This window comes from Pteropus medius, unplaced genomic scaffold (genome assembly GCF_902729225.1).
Source record: "Pteropus medius unplaced genomic scaffold, Ma_sr-lr_union100, whole genome shotgun sequence".
Lineage (NCBI taxonomy): Eukaryota > Metazoa > Chordata > Mammalia > Chiroptera > Pteropodidae > Pteropus > Pteropus medius.
In genome coordinates, this window is record NW_024347731.1 from 1269660 (window position 1) to 1294249 (window position 24590).

The following is a 24590-nucleotide window of genomic DNA, read 5'->3' on the forward strand; positions in this document are numbered from 1 at the left end:
ACATCCACCTTAAACTTTGTCAAAGCAGCAGACACCCTCTACAAATTTTCCAAGATTGCCTTTTCCAACAAGCCCGAAGTAGTAACTATCCTAAACTTGTTCTTGTTTATCATTTTACAGGTTTTTTTATGTATGTGTGCTATATATATTAAACATATAGTATAGCTTTGTATCATTTAAAACTCTATATATTTATGTTATTTATATTTCACATGCATTCTTCAGCACCTTGCTTTTTCATTCAACATTCTAATTGCAGATTCAGTCATATTTTTGTATAGCTTTAATTCATTGATTTTTTTCTCTGCTATAGAGAAAAATTTAGGCTATTTCCAATTTTTAGTATTTAATAAAGTGGTTCACATTAATATTCTTGTGAATGTGTTTTTGTGTATCTATGTCAGAGTGTCCCTAGACTATATACCTAGTTGTCCAATGGCCAAGTCATGTGTTTGTTAAAAGTTTGTACCTGCTTATGTTAAATTTTTTTCCAAAGTGGTTGTACCAATTTACATTCTCATAAGCAGTTCAGTGAATTTATTCTTGCTTCACATCCTGATCCAACACCATCCTGGTATTGTCAGATATTTAAATTTTGTCAGACTTGAGCTATGAATACAGCATAGATAATTCTTAGTAATAGTTGAATGATAAAAGCTTTCAGAAAAGCACATACAGTGTCATATAAATATCCTTTCTTGAAAGCAGAAGAACAATAAATTCAGACTACAGACCTATCTGTGAGAAGCAAGACACAGGTGGGTAGAATGAGAAAGAAAAAGTAGATAGCAGAAATTTTTAGTAATGTTCTACAACTTGAAAATAGATATGAATTTATAGTTATTACATATATTTAGATAGATGATAGATAGATGATAGATAGATAAATAGTAGACAGATAACAAGTCACATGTACGTCAATATATCAAATATGTTAGTATGTCATGAATTGTGGGATTTAATTAATCCAATTACATGCACTCAATAACCAAAAATAAATAGACAGATAGACAAAGAGAAAGTATGTAGATATAAGTGTATGATGTGAAATTGTGTTATCCTGTAATTTTTAATTAGCATTTTCTTTATTTTGCAATAGTCAATCATCTTTTAAAATTTATCCTAAATTTGTGATTTCTCACCTATTAGTTATCTGTTGATATATTTTCCCATTTTTCTATTGGGTTAATTGTTTTTCTATTTTATTTTTAAGTTTTATAATGTATTTTGGTTATTAATCCTTTGCTGTTTATATGCATATAAATTTTTCCTCTCATTTAACAAATATACACTGAGGTTTAATTATGAATCAGAAAAATGCTAGTTTCTAGGTGTTTGGGGTACAGGCACAAAAAAAGGAGACACATTCCAAGCTTCATGCAGCATATATTTTATTTGGGGAGAAAAGAAGATTAAAAACACATAAGTGTTCAAGAGAATGGAAAGACAAGCCACAGACTGGGAGAAAATATCTTCAAAATATAGTTCTGATAAAGTACTGGTATCCAAAATATACAAAAAACTCTTAAAAGTCAACAAAAAGAAAACAATCAACTCAATTTCAAAATGGGTGAAAGGTATGAACAGACATCCCACCAAAAACAATGTACACACAGCAAATAAGCATATGAAAAGGTGCTCAGCCTCTTATGTCAGTAGAGAATTGCAAATTGAAACTCTAATGAGTTACCATTATACACCTATTAGAATGGCTAAAATACCAAACACTAGAAATACCAAATATTTATGAGACTGTGGAGCAAAAGGAGCTCTTATTCATTGCAAGTGAGAATGTAAAATGGCACAGCCTCTTTAGAAGTCAGTTAACAGTTTCTTACAACTCTAAACATGCATTACCATATGATCTGACAATCAGACTTCTTGATATTTAACCAAATGAGTTGAAAACTCCTGTGCACACAAAAAATCTGCAAAAGAACATTGATAGCAGTTTTATTCATAATTGCTAAAACTAGAAAGCAACCAAGATGTGCTTCGGTAGGTGAATGGACAAATTATGATATGTCCATAAGGAGGAATATAATCTAGCACTAAAATTGAATAAGCTAGCAAGCCACAAAAAGACATGGAGGAAACTTAAATGCATATTGCTAAGCGAAAGAAGCCAATCTGAAAAATCTACATACAACATGGTTCCATATACTGGAAAAAAAGATAACTATAAAAACAGTAAAAAGTTAGCAGTTGTCAGAGTTTCAAGAGAGGGATGACTAGATGGATTTTTAAGGCAGTGAAACTCTTTTGAAATACTATAATGATGTACACATATATTAGACATTTATCAAAATCCATAGAATGTACAATAAAAAGAGTGAATCCTAATATAAACTAGGGACTTCAGTTAATTAATATATCAATATTGGCTCATCAATTACAACAAATGTACCATAAATGCAAAATGTTAACAATAGAGAAAACTAGGGGGTGGGGGGAGAAGTGAGAAAGTACATAGGAACTGTCTGTACTTTCCACTCAATTTTTCTGTAAACCTAAAACTGCTCAAAAAGTAAAGTCTATTAAAAATAAAATACAAAATATATGATAGGTACATGGGAGAAAAATGAAACAAGGCAAGGCTATTACTGGGGAAGAGAATGCTATGTTGCTACGTTTTTATAGAATGATTAAGGGAAGACTTCCCTGACAAGAAAACATTAGAGCAGAGACAAAGAAATGAGAGGCTGAGCAAAGTGCATATGTAGAAGAGTGATTTTGTCAAGGAAAACAGGAGGGCAATAACACTGAGGTTGTCTTGGGTGTGGTGTGTTTGTGGAAGAGCGAGGAAGTCAGTACGTGAAGCAGAATAAGCAAAATAGAGGTAATCATTTTGGTCAGAAATGTAGAGGGAGGTCAGATCACGAAGGAACATATACAGCAGGTGAAGACTTGGGCTTTTATTCTGAGCAAAGTGAGAAGACATTAGAGGGTTTTGAACAGAGACCTGGCCTTACTTATGTTATACAGAATCATTCTGGCAACTGTGTTGAAATAAACTGTAGGTAGCAAAGACAGAAAAAGTTAGATTCCCAGTGAGCGCTTTAATTTTTATTTTTATTAGGATGTATTTTGATAAAAATGTGTTTCATTTTCTGTCCTCACCCATTAACACAATTCTATATGTTTATAATAAATTTTTTTATATCTTACAAAATATTACATTTACTCTACCTTTTTCTTCTTCAATATTATATGGACTATTATTAACCCTTTGCTTTTTCATATAAATGAGCTTATCAAGTAGTTTGAAAATCCATAGTAAGACTTTTACTGAATTTGCACTGAACTTATAAATTAAGGATAATTTATATTCCTATAATACTGAGTCTTCCTATCCACGAACAGGGATCTAAGTATTTAGACCGTCTTTAATAGTTGTAGATTTTTGATGAACAAAGACGAATGACCTGGTAACACATACTAAGCTTTTGATATCATATACTAGGCTTTTGATATCACTTTTATTGGGAAAAACTCATGAGATTTCAGGTCGCTCATTGCCCTCTGCTCTGTAGCAGACCACAGGATCCTACTGTGCCAGATACCAAAATCTAGACGTTTTTGGCCTTTGACTGAGTTCTCAGGTTTAAGTTGCATGACTAGGGAAAAAAAAGCCCCTCTCTTCATATGATTGGGGTTGGTCTCCAATGGAAATATGACATCCTCAAAACTTGACATCCACCCTGTTCTGCTATATCAGCATTCATGGTGGGTGGAGCACAAGTCTTTATTCTGGTGAGATTAGATCACTGGGGTCTGTGCTTTTTAGTTTCCCCCGTGTGGTATGGAAGCCCACTGGCCTGATTTGTAACCTTAGCACTCTTCCAAAGTGATTGCCTGAAGAATTTGGTGTAGCTTGTTTCCCAATATTTGGGGTAGCTATATACGGGACATTAAACTGCATGAGTTTTGGACAAATTAATCCTTCCTTTTCAGTTGTCTATATAATGGCTATGTAAATCTTTTGTTAGATTAAATTCTGGGTACTTTATATATTTTTTATCATTCTTGATATTTTAAAAAATATCCAGCACCTTTGCTAAACTTTCATTAATACTAATCATTTGTCTATATACAATTTGGGTTTGTTATAGGCTGAATTGAGTTCTCTCAAAATTTATATATTAAAGTCCTAACCTGAGTACCTCAGAATATGACTATGTTTGACAATAAAGTCTTTAAAGAAATAAATTAAGATGAGACCATTAGGATGACTCCTAATCTAATATGACTGGTTCCCTTATAAAAAGGGATTAGGACAGACATATGATATACGTAGAGGGAAGATCATGTGAAGATTTGGGGAAAAGACAGCCATTGACAAGTCAAGGAAAAAAGTCTCAAAAGAAACCAACCCTGTCAACACCTTGGTCTCAGACTTTTAGCTTCCAGAATGTGAGAAAATAAATTTCTATTGTTTAAGCTATCCAGTCTGTGGCACTTTGTATGGCAGCCCTAGCAAACTATTGCAGATTTCAAACTGCATTTTGCTTCCTGCATTTGGTCAGCTCAGGGCCCGTCTCGCTGGGTGTGGTGGTAGTCATTAGATAATCATATCACGACAGTGATGTGAACAATGACACTTTATTTATTCTTATAATATTATGATTATATTTTATTTCTCTCTCTTACTGAAATATTTAGAACTTCCAGTATAATGTTGAAAAGTATGAGTGAAAGTGAGCGTTTTCATCAATATGAATTATATAAGTTATGGATTTTTGATAGAAAATCTGTTAGGTTAATGACTTCAATTCTTATTTGAAGAGATTCTTCTTTGAAAATTTTGAATATTTAATTTTATTTAATACTTTTTCCATATCAAAATAGGATTTTTTTTTCACTCTCTGTTCCTTTTGAAATTTTAACACCTGGATAGGTATTACTTATATGATATAAAAAGAAGGAGAAAATAGGATGAACATTTACAATCTCCTATAGGATTTAACAAAATCTGATGAGTTTAGACTGTGATAATTACACTCTTGCTAGCTCTCTGAAGCCACAATTTTCATCAATTTTATTGGTGACATTTCTCAAACCATATAATCCAAAGAACATACATAATAAATACCTACTTTAGATACATAAAACAGAGACAGGGAGAATTTACTCTTCCAAGAGTACAACACAATGTTAGGCATTAATTCTCTGTAAACTCTAATAAGGAAGCAAAAAAATAGTAGAGTCTCATTAAAAATAAGCAATTATTCTTATTTTTTAGCTTCACAAAGAATGTGGAGATTGTCTTATTTCACCTTTTATAAAAATGAATTTCCCAAGTACAGGAAGTTGTTCTTCTTATATATATGTTGTTTTACTTTTATGTGCAGGTAACCGTATGACCTAAGTCATTTCTCAGCAATGTTTATTTATGAGTTTATATTGATACTTTCACAATATTGCCTGGGGATTCATTATAAAATATAACCGATTTGGGTCAGAGTTGGCCTCGTCCTTTACTCAACACTTGGACTTGTTCTTCACTTCCACTTTTATAGAATCAGTCACTTCCTCTCAAGCTATACACAAGAATGTTCCCATGAGAAACTAAAGTTTTTTGTGTGTGTCTGAGGAGAGCTTCAAATTTGTGTATCTGCTAGATATTTCAGCCGATTTTGTTTATCTTAAAAAACCTGGTGTCCAATCAATTACAGACAATAAAAGAGAGCATTCTGAGGAGGAAAGTAAAAGAATTGTAATTTCTCCTTAAATCATCTAACACACATTTTTAGTGTGCTTTAAAGAAGACAGACATTGAGATAACAAGTAACAATTCCTCATTTTATCGATGATAGGGAAGGAATTCATCAAAGTTTAACCATCCTGTCACAAGCATGGACTGAGTCATTTCTATGATTGAAGTTTTTTTGACTGATTACAGGCATAAAGCTAAATAAGTCTTTTTTGAGTCCTATCACTTATTGATAAGCAAACTACTGGCTGACACATCATTTAGGAAAAGCTACTGTTCAATGTAAAATGTTATCACAACTAAAAATATTTTAATTTTAATGTTTTGTGATTCATCTAAAACAATTATAATTCTGAGAATTTTAATAAGAAAATTTCTAAGAAAATTGAAAATCTCTAAATGTATGTATATGTATGTGTATATATATATATATATATATATATGACTATGTTTGACAAAAATAAACTAATTTAAAATAGGCAAATAGTATAAATTTGCTATTAAAACCTTCATCCCAATAACTTAGATTTTATTAACTATTTTTTTTTAATTAAGAAGGCCTTTCTTGATATACATACATGCTTGGAAGTAATAGAGTTTGGAAATATGAAAAGTAGGAAAATGCAGTTGATTTAATTATTGGTCCTAATTCTTAAGCCTTTCCTGCAAACCCACTATCATCATGCCTCATTCATATGCAAAGGGGACTTCCCTTGACTTTGAATTTAGACAAATGACTGGCATTAGCTGATGATATACAGGTAGGAGTGACAATGTGCTAGGTTAAGGCTTAAATTTTAAAAGGTGTTTCATGTTTCTGCTTGCTCTCTTGAGCTTCTGACATTGCAAAGAAAGCATGTACCCTGGCCAGTCTGCTAATCTGGGGAGCAGAACTGCTCCCACTGACTCATGGACACGCAGGGAGAAGCACAGCTGTCCCATTCACTGCAGCCTGAGCAGGGTTGCCCTGCTGAGCCTAGCTTAGATCACCATAACTCAGACAATCTACGAGAATAATATTTATTACTGTATGCCGCTGAGACTTCATGGTTATTTGTTATGCAGCATTATTGTAGTAATATCTGATCAATCCAAGGAGATTTGTATTTATGGAAACAAATAAATGCATTACTTAATGGTAGTTCTCAGGCCATCATTTTTGTTTCTCTTCCTGTCATTGCCATTTTGGATTAAATGATGATCTGAGTCTCTCCTAGTGATATACCTTCAAGACAGTTACTCAACGTGCCATAAACATGATTCGCGTGCCTAAGGTAACTTGCCAACTTGTCTCATCTATATGTATTAATTAGGAGTTGGGTATAAACCTTACCCTTTCTCTTCAGCTCCTACTGGGGCAGAAATCATCACTGAAACTATGGTGCCAAGGGATTATATGCCATGTTTTACTTCAGAAGTTGCCTAAGCATTTTCTTTCTTATTCTATCAATTTTAATCATTGGTCCATACCCCCTGGAATTTAGAAACCATTTCTAAGTTTCTCTTCAAATGTACATCAATACATAGCCTTCACACTCAGATTAAAGTCACTAAGTTAATAATTTTTTCACAAAAATTTTAGTTGGGAACTATAAGTTCTGCTTTTCTAAGAAATACTTGCACACGAATTATCAAGAACTCATTAACTAAAACTGTGCTGGGTGAAAGGCAGATTTTACAATTAAAGAAAATCATTTGGTGCTAGTAAATTATCTAATTATTTTATGTTAACTATTTTTGTTCCAAATAAGGAGTTGCTGAGGAATGATAATTAAATGTAAATCCAAGGTCTTCATTAAGAATGTGTTTCTCTAAATGATTTTTTAAAATCGTGTGTCCTATGTATTCAACATGATTTTCCATCCCATTGGAATGCATTTATTCTCATTCAAAAGGAAAAGCATCATTGAATTAGTTATCCGAAGGAAATTTTGGATACAAATAATCATTAGCAAAACCAGGTTATACCAGGTAATGGATTTCTGTTGGGGAAACAGAGAATACAACATTTTACAGTTTCGACCTAATTATAATTTAAAAATCTGTTGCTTGCTCTTTGCAATTGTAGAAAGGGAAACCAGTGGTTGAGGTTGTACAATATGTGGTGTTTTGAGATATTCCTTGTTAGCACATTAACAAGTTAAATTCTACTCTGATATCTGCAAATCCACCTGTTTATTGTGCCAAGGAGTAGTTAAGAGAATGCTATGTTTGTGTATCTGTGAAACGTTTTGCAGCTTTCATATCTTAAGATGAGGAATATTTTTCATCCTTTTTTTGGAAAGTAAATACTGTGGTAAAAGGAATAGTGAGTAGAAGTGCAATAGTGGCTCTTATATTTAGTGGTGTAAAAACAATAATTAAAACAATTCATAAGCTCTCACTTTTTTCTTTTAATTTCTTCCATATCATAAAAATATCAGTACATAGTTACAATGGTTGAGCAACATGCCAGAAATTGTGTATTTCATACACAACATATACATATTTATCCTTTATATTTCATTCAGTCTTAAACACCTATGAAGTAACATTAGTTCCTTTTACATAAATCATAAAGACTTTTGCTAAATTAGTAAATTGCTTAGGATCAACAGTCAAGGTAGCAATTGCTATCAGAGCTAAGCCCGGGTTTCCTCTAATTACTTTGATTCGTTCTAGAGAGCCATCCTTCAGCTTCTGCCCTGCTTCGTTCCTACTGGCTCTTCAGTACAGCTGCTACAGCCACTGCAAGTGTCTGGGGTTTCCACATCCTGGGTGGTTCATTGTCAGTGACAGACCCGTGCAGGAATATGAAAGCATTGCTCTCCTGAACTAGTTCGCGCTCCCAGGTTGCAGGAGGCATCAGGCAAAGACCATAAATTGCCTTGTAATGGTACAGTTTAGCTCCTTCCACTTCCCTCCCTGCTTTCCTTACTCCCTCTCTGGTGTCTCTAGAAGCATTTATACATGAAACCACAGCCCAGGACCTGGTTCTGGGGAATCCAACCTAAGACAGGCAACCTAAGACAGGATTTGAACACAAATCTAATTAATTTAAAAATCCAGCTGCACAATCACTCTAAAGGGTTACTTTATGTTTCCTCTTTTTTAAAATCAATTTTATTCCTTTTTTTTTTTACCTTCATACACTTTTATTCTATATACTAAACTGACATCTGCTCTGTACACACGCTACAGCATAGAACATGGAACTTCTGTTCACAAAAAGGATTTGTTTGTAAATTTCAGTTGCCTTGGCTAGAACACTTGTTCTCTAACAAGTATTTATTATTCCAATATCTTTCTAGGTAAGCTTGATTTTCCTTCATTAGGTCTAATCTTTTCCTCATTTTGGAAGAAGGTAAACAATGAGACCGTCAAAGCACAAGAGAAACTATTTTAATTGGCTGGATAGAACATCTTAAATGTTGATTCATTTACTTATTGATTAAAAACATATTTATGAAATAAATAAATATCGTGATGATGATGATGATGATGATGACAGTGATGAAGGAAGAAGCCACAAGAATGCTGGTGGGAAAATGATCCGGTCAGAGGGAAAATCCTGAGATGGAAGCATGCTTGGGATGGGTTTATAGGAAACATAAATAGGTCAGTATTGCTGAAACACAAGGAGAGAGAAAGAGTGGTAAGGATATGCAAACAAAATAACCAGGGATCGGATCTTGTGTTGAGGTAAATTCACCCTCTACCTATTTTGTTAAGAGTTTGTCTTTTTTTTTTTTTTTAATCATGAATTAGTGTTGAATTTTCTCAAATGCTTTTTCTGCAGCTATTGAGATGGTCACACGGCTTCTTTCATTCTGTAAATATGGTATATCACTTTGATTGATTTGCTTATATGAAACCAACTGTGCATCCCAGGGGTAAACCCACTTAGTCATTTTATATACTCTTTTTGATGTGTTGTTAAATCAGTTCATTGGTATTTTATTGAGTATTTTTGCATCTATGTTCATCAGAAATATTAGCCTATAGTTTTTTCTTGTTGTGTTTTTGTCTGGATTTGGTATCAGGGTGATGCTGGCATCATAAAATGAGTTTGGAAGTATTCCTTCTCTTCTATTTTTTGGAAGTGTTAAACAAGATTGGTATTAATTCTTTGAATATTTAGTAGAATTCAGTAGTGAAGCCATCTGGTCCTGAACTTGTCTTCATTGAGAGGTTTTTGATTACTGTTCCAATTTCCTTATTTGTTATTGATCTGTTCAGACTTTTTATTTCTTCTTGATTCAGTTTTGGTAGGTTGTAAGATTTTAAGAATTTATCTGTTTCTTTTAGGTAATCCATTCTGTTAGCAAATATTATTCATAAATTATGAGATTCTCTTATAATCATTTTTATTTCTGAAGTATTTGTTATAATATCTCTCTCATTTCTAATTTTATTTATTAGAGCCATTTCAATAGATAGTTTAGTTACTTTAGCTAGTTATCCTAGCTGAGAGTTTGTTGATTTTAGTTTTTCAAAAAAACAATTCTTAGTTTTGTTGATTTTTTTCTGTTGTTTTCTATTCTCTATTTGATTTATTTCTGCTCTTCTCTTTATTCCTTCCTTCTACTTAGCTTTGGGTTTATTTTTTCCTGGTTCCTTGAGGTGTAAGGTTAGGGTGTTTATCTGAGATCTTTGTTAACATAGTTGTTTATCACTGTAAACTTTCCTCTTTTAAATTTGATGGAAGTCCATTAAAAGATTTTGAGCAGATTTAAAATACTGGCTCTGATACTCTGGTGTACAGACTGTAAGCATGGAAAGCAAAGGTTGCTGTTCATCAAAGGCATCCATTATGCTAACATAACACTGAGATCTTCCAGAAGTAGAGATTTTTTGTGGTTATTAGCCTTTTTTATGTTTATCCTCAGTTTGCTTCCCAGACCTCATTTTGTGGCCCACTTTTTAGGTGGGAGCGGACAACACATTCCCCCCACCCCAATAGACCCACACATGAACCACTTTTCTAATAACTCTGAAAAAAGAAAGATGTGCAGGGTGATGAAGTATTTTCTTTCTTGGGTAACTTTAGCGTGGGTTTTTTAAATCTCATCAGTATTGAAATTTGGAGTGCCATAATTCTTATTGTGAGGGACTATTCTTTGTTTTTAAGGATGTTTAGCAGCATCCCTGGCTTCCACCTACTAGATACCAGTAGCACCCTTTAAACTGTGACAAAATTATTACAGATATTGCCAAATATGTACCTGGGCATAGGAGGGGACCGTTCCTAGTTAAGAACCACTGATTTATATATTTTACAAAGAAAACCAGTTTTATCCCAAATATATTAACAAAAATATTGGTTAATATCTTACACTCATGATTTTAAGTGCAGAATAAATCTTTTCTTTTTTCAGGGGCCTAATAATTTCTGAACTGCCACATAATTTATACCTATGCTTTCACTCTACCTATTAAACAAATTTTATGACCTGTACTTCAACTGGTACTGCTAATTCTACGTATTGGGATGGAAAAAACATAGATTCTCTCAGGCATAAATTCCATGTTCATAGCAATTCCTGTTAAGGTAATTAATTCTCTATTGATGAGATGGTTGTATTTCTACAGAAAGTTTTTCAAATAAATGAAAGAAAACAAAAGTTTTTTTTTCCTTTTGTTTTTATGTGCTATTTCTTTTGTTGTTGTTGTTGTTGTCGTCGTTGTTGTTGTTGTTTTTGAAGCCTATGGGGACATCTGTGCATGACTTATTAATGGTATTTAATGTAGTCTCATAATACTTTTTTGAGTATAAAATGCCTACACTACACTCTTGTTACTTGACTTTCCATTAGTTTTAAAGTAGTTCTACAAATTAAGCCAAAATTAATTGCTATTTATTAATTGAACAGCCAGATTAAGAATCAAATATCGTATTTTGACAAACTATATCTTAGAAACACAGTGATACTCGTTTTATGTTCTAAGAGTCAACATTCAGATGTAAATTGTGTCAGCTGTACAATATGACTGGGTGCAGAAGAAGTAATACAATTTATGTCTTGCCCTTAGTCAGCTTACATTGAAACTTGAAGAATTTTATTGAAAATATAGAAAACAAAACCACAACAACCTGTGTCCTAGAACTATAATTGAGACGCACTAGTTGCCAAAGACTCGATACTTGGCCAGTCAGCATTATTTATCTTTCAGAGAAGTTTAAACCTACTGTGTTCTAGGTTGATCTGAGGAATCATGGAAAAGCTAAGACGAGCTAAACTTTGAAGGATGGAGAGAGAATGAGGGAAGATATGAGCAAAATTATGGCAGAGGTGGAGCAAAGGCAAGGAATGGTTTATGAAAAGTGTAGACTCGTTGGAGCAGTGAGAATCTAAAGTGTCTATCACTGGTAGTCTTGTGTGTAGGTAGCTGAAGAAAGAATGCATTTTTTTTATAAAGTAGAATAACCATTGAAAGGTTTGGTTAATATAACCTTCCATAGAAATTCCAATATTAGAGAAAATATTTTTTGATAGCACTATTTCTGACCAGCAAAAGGTAAAATGCACATGTTAACATACTTGTTAGCATCATTATCAAACTGGATTAATTTGTTTGAATTAAGCAGAAGTCAGGGGACTCATGATGCTGGGGGTACAGTCTCAATAACACAGGGTGCTCAAAGGGGGACACATTCAGAAGTGAGATTCCGTGAAAGCTCTGAGCAGGGAGGGAGCAGAATAAAGATACTTAGCAATTAGAGGAGGAAAGAGTTCTGGTACTGAAGAGGGTATAGAGCCAAATATACACTTGCCGACAACATTTTCAGAACAATGTGTTTTTAGTTTATAGATCTTTGAGTTGGATAAAATATTTCTGTAATAAATGCTATTACAGGAATGAAAGCAGAGTAATGAATTCATGGCATAAACTTTCTTAGTTTAAATGTGGAATCCACTTCTTGAGGTACTGAGAAATGAAAAATAATGTCAGGAGCTAAGGCGAAAAAGTAGCCTGCTTATAAATCATATTTAAATTAATCTTATAAGTTATTCATAAAAATGCTTAAGCTTATTAAATTGCCTTTAACTCTTTTAAAACTTTTCAGTGTTTATGAAGATGAATTTGATGACTGTGAGTACTAATATCAAAAATTTAAAAATTGGGGGCCAAAATTCTGATTGTCATTTCTAATTTTAACTTTGATTGATTTTAAACCAGTTCCTCAAATACTTATCTATTGTTCATCAACCCTATGAATCTTCAAATTATAGAAATTTTTCATCATTTTAATTTTTTAAAAAATTAAGAAAAATAAAATGTTATTTTAATGAAATTTTAGTATTATATTTGTTACAAAACTTGAACACTAAATTTTATTAGCTAGGTAGAGATCTTCATTCTAAAGAAAGCAATTCACATAAATGTGGTCCAACAGGGTACATTCATGTAATCAAATTATCTTAAGAAATCTAAGATGGATCAAGAATGGCAATGGTGCATACCGTTTGCTTGCAATTGTTTGTGCTTGCAACTAATTTCACTAATTTGTTGATTAATTTTTAGTAGGATTGACTTTTGACAAAAACTTGTAGTCACAAATTATTCTGTGTGAATCTAATGTAAATGAAGTCTGCCAGCCTTATTTAAGGTAAATTATTCTAATATAAATGTGAAAGAAATCTGTTATAAACTATAATTAAGCCTTTTCTAATTGATGAAAGGTGTTGAGTTAATTGGCGGCAAAATATACTATGTATCAAATGCAATTTCTCAATGGCTAATGGGAAACACAGAAATGTTCTCTCATTTTATATTTAAATATGAAGTTACTACTATGAATAAGTCATATTAAATATCAAACTGCTCAAGCCACTTGCACTGTTTTAAATCTAACAAAAGATGGAAGACTTGGGCAAATATCATTCTTTACAGAGCAATACAAATAAAGGGCACTGTTATTAATCCATTCCACTTTCTATAGCATAAGGTGTTTTATTTAACTCTTCTCTTTCTATATTTGATATTTTCATTGACTAGCTAAATTTATAAAGCATCGACTTTATTATTTTTCAGCTTTTAACTAAAACCCAGAGGACCATAGCTAGAATTTCACAAAGTAGGTCTCTGGCTAAGTACGATGATTGAAGTGACAATATTTGGTTTCCCTCCCCTCTTGCATCCCATTCTCAAACAAATAAAGTGACCTGAACTCTCAACATGTTCATCTTCAGAGTTCCCTGAAAACGCAAATCTACTCAACAAGGGGAAAGGTGTTTTTTTGGTAGCCATAGAAACTTAAGCATGTATTAGTTTGTCATCATTGAAAACAGAGAGCAAATAAACAAGAAGTGGAACACAAAACTGGGACATTTTATGGTAGAATGAATAAAGGTAAGCTTTCAAGCTTACAATCAGAATACTTGTCAGCCAAGGGGTGGCATGAAGGTCTCAAAGTGGAGAAAGACCCGCAAGGACAAATCTCATTTATTTCCCACTTTGTTTAAGGTCTGCCTGGACTACTAGGATTAGAGAGGTTCTGGAAGATACTTGTATCAATTCGTGATTAATTTCTTTCTTCTAAAAACTAAGGGTTGCATACTCTAAGATTCTGGTCACTTAACTGCCGGTTAATTGAACTTTATGGTTTTTTTTCTTGTCTGGATATTTGGTAAAAGTGACTTTTCCCTTGAAGATCCTTGGTGACTATTCAATTCTCTGTTTCAATTTATTTATAAAGATCTTATTTACATAACATTCTTGTTTGTTAATTGTAATTTTTTTCTGCCATGTTTTTAGTTCTAAATACGGTCATGATCAGATATTTCTTCAACTGAGAATTCATACTTTTTGTAATGGATTAATATCGGATTGTAAGAGACAGAACTTCAACTGCTTCAGGATAAATAATAACCTTCCTCTTTACCTTCTGTTATTTTAATGTATGAATACAATTCAATAAGATGCTGTCTTTCAGTGTATCAACAAAGAATAACCAAATAACCTATAAGCAGTAATTTTCTAAGTATTCTTTTTAGAAGTATGACATCTGGCTAGCTGCTACTTCATTGAAGAAAAAACAAACAAACAAACAAAAAACAAGATGTAAATGTATTAGTAAAAGCTCCTAAAGAATATTAAGACCAAAAACAATCCTAGAATATTCTAGTTTGGGCACAAATCTTAAAGATAGTGGTTTTCTAATTTGGCAACATATTAGAAAAAAATAGATACTTTATAAAAACAGTAGCCTGGGTCTTCCTCTACAAGAATCAAATGAGACTCTACAGAGATGGAAGCTGGTCATCTCTGTTTTTAAAAAGCTCCCAGGAGCTTGTTCTGCCCAGTGGAGACTGAGAAACATTGCAATAAAGTGAGAAGAAAGGGAGTGTGTTATGGATCCTTTCAAACTGTCTGTTATTTATAACTTGCTGACTCCAAACTCCCTAAAGTACATCAGGTTAGTAGAATGGCAATTTGTCATCAAATCTGCAGAGACACCTATCAATTTTCCTTTAGGGTAAGGTATATTTTTGGTTCATCTTAAATCCAGAGAGTCATAATGGTATTCTGTGAATAAGAGTCAGAAAATGTTAAGCTGATTCTAAACCAAGACCTCGACCCTGTTAAATGTTCTATCGAATATAAGATTAAAAAAAAAAAAAAAATTCTTCACAGTTGTTGCCAACTACCAGGAACTCTAAGTGTAAAATTTTTCTAAAATTCACAAAGGCCTGAACCTTGAACTTTAAAATAACTTAATGATTAAAATATCTAAAATTTAATGTTAGGAAAGAATACTTTAGTGCAAACTATGAATTAAATTATTATGTTTAAATTTTAAAATTTGGAAAATGTTCCAAGAAATTCATTTTCCACTTAATAAAATAGATATTTTGGAGAAGATTTTTCAACTTGGATTTTAAAAGAATTTGTTCTTGTTAATCGACATTTTAAATTGTTAACTTTTTTTCTCTTATTACTGTGAAATGCTACTCAGATTCTCTGCTGTATCCATTTGGATCATAATTTTTCTTTTTACTCGCCTGCCATTTCCTTCTTATCAATAGTTAATTTCATATTTAAATGGGAAAGAAACACTTAAAACTGACTTTGTAGATCGTAGTATAGAATACATTTTAAATGCAAAATGCAATCGAATTAAACATTTATTTAAAAAATTACATTATAGGCCCTTTACTAGAGTCTAGGAATTCCAAAAAGTTAAGAGAATGTCTACGGCCATGCCACCCTGAAAGTGCCCGATCTTGTGTGATCTTGGAAGCTAAGCAGGGTCGGGCCTGGTTAGTACTTGGATGGGAGACTGCCTGGGAATACCAGATGCTGTAGGCTTTAAAAAAACAAAAAACAAAAAACTAAGGGACTCAGAATATAACAAAGAACATAGACACTGTTATATCTAATCAAACACTCACACACCCACGCACACATACGTACTCACACATATACACACACATTTCTGAGAAATGGATAAGCAAAGTTTTTTGGGGAGAGGGAAAGAAACAAAGGAAGTAATTGATTTTACCTGAAATTTCAAAGCTTGACTTTTTTATGTGAAAGTCAATGAAAATTTTTACCAAGTGGATAAATTAGTATATTATTTTGGAGAGTGAGTGGTAACAGAAGAATTCTGAGCAGAGAGACTGTCCAAAGTCATGGCAAAAAGTGTATCTGAGACAGGTGATCAAACGCAGATGGAAGAGTGAATACATCAGAGCAGTGATTGAATGGTTGGAGGGTTTTTTTCTTCTTCTTTTCTCCATCCCTCTTTCCTTCTTCTTCCCTTCCTTCATTCCCTCCTTCCTGCTTTACTTTCGGTATGATAGTTTCCTTTGAAATATTTCACTATAAACATTGTAACAGAAGTGTGTGTTTGGAGTGTGGGGTAGCCTGTCAGTCTATTCTTTAAGGGCGGTTATTTAGAATTTGAAATACTTTAATCAATATTCTGCATTTTGGAAACATTCAAAGAGAAATATTAAAATCTTTATCAAGGAGTTTGTTAATTAGCATCAGATATGTTAGACAATTTTTTCTTTAATGAAAAATAAGTGGTGTTTAGGACATGTGGTTGATTAGCAAGATTGTGCAGATGCCACCTCTGCATAAAAAGGGCTTACAAGTGAAGCAAATTCTACAGCTCGTGGAGGACTCTTGCCTGACTCAGGTGAAAGGATGCCTACTAGAGAATATTTCTGTGTCTCCCTCAGAGTGAACACCTGAGGCAAGGTGCCTATTTGAGGACAAAATGTAGTTTCCCAGACTTTATCGAAGCAGATTGTGTCTGTTTGTGTTTTGTCTTACATTATTTTGCATGCTTGTTAATAAATATTAATGATTCAACAGTATTTGTTCTAACTCTTGCTTGCATTGCTTCATATCCCTTGGCAGGCAGTTTGTGGATAACGATTTCATATGACCAGAGAGTACCTCTACTTATCAAAGAGCTTGTTACTTGCTGATTGTCCAATATGGCTTCGGTCATTTCAAACACTTCCTTCCTTCCATTTTACTTTCCTTATTATTTCTTTCCCTCTTCTCTCTTTTTCCCCCTCCATTGTTCATTATTTATTTATCGAAGCCTACTATCCACCCAGCATTGTGTAAAGCATTAAATAAAACTTTCATATTTATATTTCACCCAGTCCACAAAGCAAAAGAGAATTCCTTGTATGGCCACAAAGTTCACCATAGTTAAGAAAGTCATGCCTCTTGACGTTTTGTTTTTCAGTAATAGAACTGGAATCCCCATAGCTATTCTGAATCTTCAAATCGACACTACGTAGTTTTCTAACATTTTCATTGTGACATTTTCATGATGCATGAAAATTAAAAATAGGTAATTAGTATATTAGTATATGCAACCTTTGGCTGGAGATATATAGATCTGACCTGTTAATGTTAATTCAGAGTAGACACACCAGGATTTATTCAGCAATAAGACAGCCTAGAAAGGCAGGTCAGTGAGTGAGGTTAATCTGCCCTGAGGTAGCAAAAAAGATCCTTGAGGCAAGGCAGGCAAGCTATAGGGATCGGCAACCAAGGGTCCAGAAAAGTGGAAAGATCACAGTCCAAAGGAACTAGACTAAGAAATATGTAAGGTGACAATGAGGTGACAAGTCCAAGTAAAAGATTCTGATTAACAAGAATCTGAGCCCTACTCCAGGGCCTAGGGCTTATGACCAAGCCCTTGAGCCAACTGCTGAGCCAAAGCCACTGCCCCTGTGCAGGAAACGCCCCAAGCATTTTCTGTTCACATCTTGAATGAAGGCCACTTGGGCTATTAACTCTATAAAGGGCAGAAACTATGTGTTTGTTGTTTTTCAATGAGCCAATGATATTCAAATATGTTTATTCAATACTAGTGGATAATGGTGACAGAGCCTTTAATTCTTAAACCTCTTAAACCAGAGATGTCTTGTTTTGGGATGGTATTATTATTTTTTTATTTTATATTTTCTTACTGCTTTGGACTTTCATCAGCACGTTGTTTTAGGTCATCGTACGATGAGTTCACTTCAGTGGCCCGATTAGGTACTTCATCCTCCAATTTGTATAATAGTGTTTCTGCGTTGTCTTGGCAGTGAAGATTCTTACTTAATTGATTTGGTCCATGTACTCTCTAGAAAAGGCATCAGAGAATAAAAGCAAAACTAAATGAAAAATTGTGGAATTTTGTACCTGTACTTTACATTTAGACTCCCTCCTATTCTATGAGACTCTCTAATTCTCATATCATGTTAAGACTAAAGGCACTGCATCTGCTATCTGCTTTATTTGCTATGGCTTTAACCTACTAGAAATCTCATCTTATCTATATTAGGGTTTTTTCTTTTCTTTCACTTCAGAATATTCTTTAAAATAAGTCCAGATAGATCCTATTAATCATGAAAGTATTTTATATCTTATTTTAGAGGTTATCATATAAAACATGTGAGTAACATGCATAGCTAATTAGCATGGTATCTGTTTGATTCCTTTAGCAAAAATGTTAAATCTATAAGCCAGCAGTTGAAAGTAAAATTAGACTTTTTTTCTTAAGAGTCCAAGCACCTACTTTTTAACTATTCATAGTACGACATTCTTACCAAGGGTGCTTTCAGCTATACCAATTACTTCGTAATTGGAAAAAAAAAAAACTGTCACTCTTTACTAATTGATCTCATTACCCGGGAGACGCTCATCAAATATAATCACGGCCTTAAATTCTTTTGAATTTGAGTTAAGGGATATAGAAGGACTAGATTAAAAGACATTAGATATCTTATAAAAATGAGTTTTGGGGAGGAGTCAACATGTAGAATAACGGCAGTGCAATATGAATAACTGTGCTGGGAAATTATGGAGAAAAATATAGAATGGTCTGAGTGTATAATGAATAATCCTGGATGTAAACACTGACAGCTCACCACACCCTTTCTCAAATTCTAAAGGTATAATTTAAAATGAAGAAAACTTGAGAATGATCCTTATCAGAACAATACTAAGATACAAAAATGGGCTTTAAAAACTAGTATATATTGTATTTCTCTTGGAACTTTGGAAGGGCTATATCAAAACAAAGATAAAACATCTTAACTCAAACTCAAGGTTTTTTTTTTTTTAAGACCAACCTTACATTAGACATAGTTTTCTTTTCAAGATGAAAAATATTTTCTAATATAATCATATTGACAGAAACATTAGTCAGACTGAAATGAAGCCAATTAAGTATTTCTTTATGATGACCTCTTTCCATTCTATTTAAGCTAGTTGTAAATATTCAGAAATAATTTAAATTTTCATCTACCACTTTTATAATAGGTTTTAAAGATGAAATTCAATCAGCAAAAATATCAAATATATTTTGACTAAACTACAAAAGTAATTTCCAACTTCTATAACTCTGAGATTCCTTCAATACTAACAACTATACAATAAAACTAGTTATTTTATTCAGTGGTTACCCACAATTCTTTAGACCATTCAAAGGTCATGAATTTAACATCCTGTCCTTGTGAAATAAAAGCCTCAAACCTGAGAAGTTAATTCAGCACATTTTACTGAGACTTGTCTGCAGGCATAGATACTATTAGAATAGAAGTGTTCAGATCTCTGTATTAAGGATGTCAGCATTTCCATTAAAAATAGCCTAAGTAAGGAGTTTAACTAGATTCCATCATTAAATGGCTTCAGTTACAGTTACTTAGCTTAAATACTCGTTTCATACCCTCTATGTACTGTACATATTCTGATTATCTAATTGCTTCAATTAATGAATGTATTTAAATATAGAATTTTATTTCCTTTGCTAAACATATGTCTCCATTCATTTGTATGTTGGCTTTTCTTTAGTGAAATAACCAAATTGTGCATCTTTAGAGTTTATAGGTTTCTCTGTCTTAGAAGAATTAATTATGCATGTGTGAATTTAGAAGCAGCCTAATATGAAGGAACATTTGAACAGACTTAGTTGCTTCAAACGTAGGAATCCCTTGGTAAAACACCTATTATAAATAAATAAATAAATAAATAAATAAATAAATAAATAAATAAATTAAAAAAAACCTAGAGGAGCTTTAACACTAGGGGGCACTAACAGCCTCTTCTAAACTCTTCTGACCCTTCCTGCACAGGCTGCATCCTGGTTATCATTCCTGCTTTTTTATTTGTAATCTTTAAGAGATAGTATCCTTTACATTTGATTAGTGATTTGTCTGTTAAAGGCCAGATATTGAGTGGGGAAATAGTATGTCAATTTGTATTTTCAGGACTAGATATAAAGTAATGCAAGAGATTCTGCATTTCCACACATGGGATCAGCTATTTCTCTGGCATTTCATTTTTCAGTAAAAGGCATGATCCTTAAATAAGATACTTCCAGACACATAACCATTGTTATCCACCAAGGCAAGCTTAAATTACCATTTTCTGTTTCTCATATGTCTAAAAGTGGTTTATTGTAAAAACCTATCCTTAACAAAATGATTTTATTCTACAACTACACACTAATAATGATAGCGAAAACTGATTTAGCATTTGCTTTGTACTCACACCTGTGAGTACATTGTTCAAGATAAAGTAGTTAATAAGGGTGAGAGTGAGTCCAGAAGCCAGGTCTCTGTGACACCAAAGTTTCCTTGATTTTAATTTATTTTACATTAGACATTTGGCTCATATTCAGAGTTACCTCCAATTTAAAATAGCCTTTTCTCTTCTACATGTCAGATCATATGTCCTGCTTTTCTTTACAAAAAATATGGTTGCTATTGTTAAAAAAGAACCTATAAAGCTAGACTATAATATCTGCAAGTAATATATTTTATAATTTTTCATTTGAATAAAAATTTTTGTTACTTCAAAGAGCCCCAGTGTACATGAAAAATGTTTGTTGCATACAAATGATCTCTCTATATTTCTTGTCTAATAATGACTGAATAACGGTACAGTAAGTCAAACACTACGAGGGATATAATACCATTTCCAATGTTTTCGAGAGATAGTTAAAAATATACATTTAAAATATATAGACAGTTGACTAATTGGACAATGAGTAATACAGAGTCACCTTATTTGAAATCTGCTGCCTTTCCTCTACATTTTTCCCTTTCCTCATTTTTTGAGGCCTAATCTAAGAACCATTGTTTTGCTATTCCTTCTTTGGCCATCTCAGAATACAGTCATCTGCCCTCTTACTGAAATCTTCATGTTGCGTTGTAAGAATTCTTTACATATTCTGGATATTAGACTTTTCTAAGATATATTAATTGCAAATATTTTCTCCATTTTTTTAGCTAGTCTTTCACTTTCTTAATTTTGTCCTCTGACCTACAGTTTTTAATTTGATAAAGTTAATTTAACTATTTTTTATTGCTTATGTCTTTAATGTAATATTTAAAAAAAAAAAAACATTGCCTAGTCCAAGGTCATAAAAAATTTTGCCTACGTTTTCTTCTAACAGTTTAATAGTTTTATCTCTTTTATTTAAGTCTATGCTCTAACTTAAGTTACTTTATGCACATGGCCTGAGATAGAAATCCAGTTTTATTGCAGGTAGATACCAGTTGTTCCAGCATCATTTGTTGAAAAAACTATACTTTCCCCAAGATATATTTTTTAGTACTCTTGTGGAAAATCAATTTACCATAGATGTAAGAGTTTATTTCTGACTCTTAAATCTATTATATTGATCTACATGTTTATCCTTATGACAATATTTTTCTGTCTTGATTACTGCAGCTTTATAGTAAAATTTGAAATTGGGAATTATGAATCTTCCAAATTTATTCTTCTTTTTCAAGTTGCTTTGGCTATTTTTCTCCCTTGCATTTCTGTATGAATTTTTGGACCAGCTTGTCAATTTCTACATAAAGGCAGCTGGGATTTTGGCAAGGATTGTGCTGAATCTGTAGATCAATTTGGAGAGTATTACCATCTTAACAATATTAAATTTTCTAATCCACAAACATGAAATGTATTTAGGTCTTCATTAATCTTTTTTTAATGATGTTTTGTAGTTTTAAGTGTATAAGTCTTGCACTTTGTTAAATTTAACTCTAAATATATTTTTTTGAATGTTATTGTAAGTAGAATTGTTACCTCAATTTCATTTCCAGATTAGTCATTGCTAGGTAAAGAAATACAATGGATTTTTGTTTACATTTTGGTATATTGATCTTGTATTCTGCAATCTGGCTGAATTCATTTATCAGTTACTTCTTTGGTAGATTCCTACATACAACATTATGACATCTTCTTCAAAGATAAATGATTACATATTCTTCTCCAGTAGGATGCCTTGTATTTTTTCCTGTTTTTCCTGAATAGAACCTCCAAAACAATGTTAAATACCAGTGACAAGAATAAATATTCTTGTCTTATTCCTGATTCTATAGAGAAAGCATTCAATCTTTAATCATTAAGTATGACATTAGCTACAGATTTGTCATAGATGGTCTTTTTGGGCTTAGGAAGTTCTCCTCTATTTCTAGATTATTGAGTGTTTTTTATAATGAAAATGTGTTGGATTTTGTCAAATGCTTTTTCTGCATTATTGAGAAGATTATGTGTTTTTCTTCTTTTATTATATTAATATGGTATATTATATTCATTGATTTTCATATGTTAAACTAATCTTTCATTCTTAGGATAAATGCTACTTAGTCATGGTGTTTAGTGTTTTTTATATAATGAAACTGATCTGATCACATTTTGTTAAGAATTTTTTCATCTATATTCATAAAGAATATTGGTCTATAATTTTCTTAGGATGTCTGGTTTTAGTGTCAGGGTAATATTAATATCATTAAATTATTGAGGTGGTGTTTCCTCCCATTCTATTTTTTGGAAGAGCTTGTCAAAGGATGGTGTTAACTCTTCTTTGAATGTTTGATAGTATGCCAAACTATACATTACCCCAAGTATGTCAATTCTATCCTTTTCTGCCTTTACTAAAGGTCTTCAGTAACACTTGACACATGCAAAGCTATAACAGGAAATATGCTTTTGTATTTTCTGTTATATGCAGGTAATGTGAGTGAAAACCAAGAAGAAGTTGTATTATTCTGTGTAAAAGTTGCTATAAATTTGAAGATCTGATGATCATTCATATTGGTCACCTTGTTTCCTGCCATTAGTTATAGCAAAGAACATTGTAGAATAAAAGAACCTACTGGGTTTGTTTCCCAGATTTACTAAGTGTCAGAGGTATAACATTTGGCTTTAGAGGATTCTTGATAGGCTCTTAAGCAAACTATAGAATTTCCTTAAGAAGCTCAAACAATTTTTTTCAACCATGAGTGATGATTTAGAAAGAATATATGAATAAAAAGAGTATAACATGCAGGAGTCACCATTGTGGAGTGAGAGGAGAGACACGGGAAAGTGAAAACAAGGGCAAGAAGATAGCTAGAAATTAGAAACCAGAGCAAGTATAATAATAAAGCAGAGACATGAATCTTAGGAAATTTTTAAAGCTAAGGATTAAGTTAGCAGTAGCAGTAATGATGATTCCAGTTACAAGCATATGACTATTTTATTAAAATTTCTAGAGCAGTGTCTTTGTCAACTAGAGCTACATAACAAAATAAGACGTGGGGGCTTAAACAACAGAAATGTATCTCTTCACATTCCTGGAGGGAAAGTCTAAGATCGAGGTACCAACATGATCAGTTTCTGGTGAGGACTTCTTTCCTGGCTTGTAGATGGCCACTGTCTCACTGTGTCCTCACGTGGTAGGGAGAGAGACCTATCTCTCTTCCTCTTCTTAGAAATCTATCAATCCTATTGGGATAGGGCCCAACTTTTATGACTTCATTTAACCTCAATTACCTCCTAAAAGTCATATCTTCAAATACAGTCACATTGGAAGATAGAGCTTCAATGGATGAATTTTAGGGTGACACAATTTAGTTCATAGCAGATAGTCATATTTGAGCATTTACATATTAAAAACATGTTTTATAATAAAATTCTTTTCTTTCACTTCTAGTTTTTATTATTATGGGCATTGTATTTTTTCAATGTGTGTGTGTAGATAAATTTCTCTTGAAGATAGTAAGAGGTAAATTTAATAGTAATTATTATAAAAGGAGGATTTGAGTGTCATTGGTCTGTTACAAAATGGTGCCTACCTACGTCTTGAGCTTTTTGTATCTATTATCATCATTTATCCTCCTGGTAGGGTAGGTGCTATTATCTTCATTTTATAAATGAGTACTTGAGAATCATCAGATTTTGTACTTTCTCAAGAACACAGATCTAATATGTGACATAATTACAACCTAGGTCTGTGTGACTCCAGAACCTGTACTTGTTCTTCATGTCTATCTACCTCAACTCTTCCTGGGTAGAAGACAGACAGAGACAGACCTAGTGATGTCAACTAAGCAATTGTTACCCTCTGTGGGAGGAATATCTGGTGGTTCGACCAAAACTC

At 32.7% G+C, this 24590-nt stretch overlaps 1 pseudogene; it reads left to right on the plus strand.

Annotated features, from left to right (window-relative positions):
- The first annotated feature begins 15887 nt into the window (after positions 1–15887).
- LOC120614299 (uncharacterized) lies at positions 15888–16006 on the plus strand (annotated as a pseudogene).
- The last annotated feature ends 8584 nt before the right edge of the window (positions 16007–24590 follow it).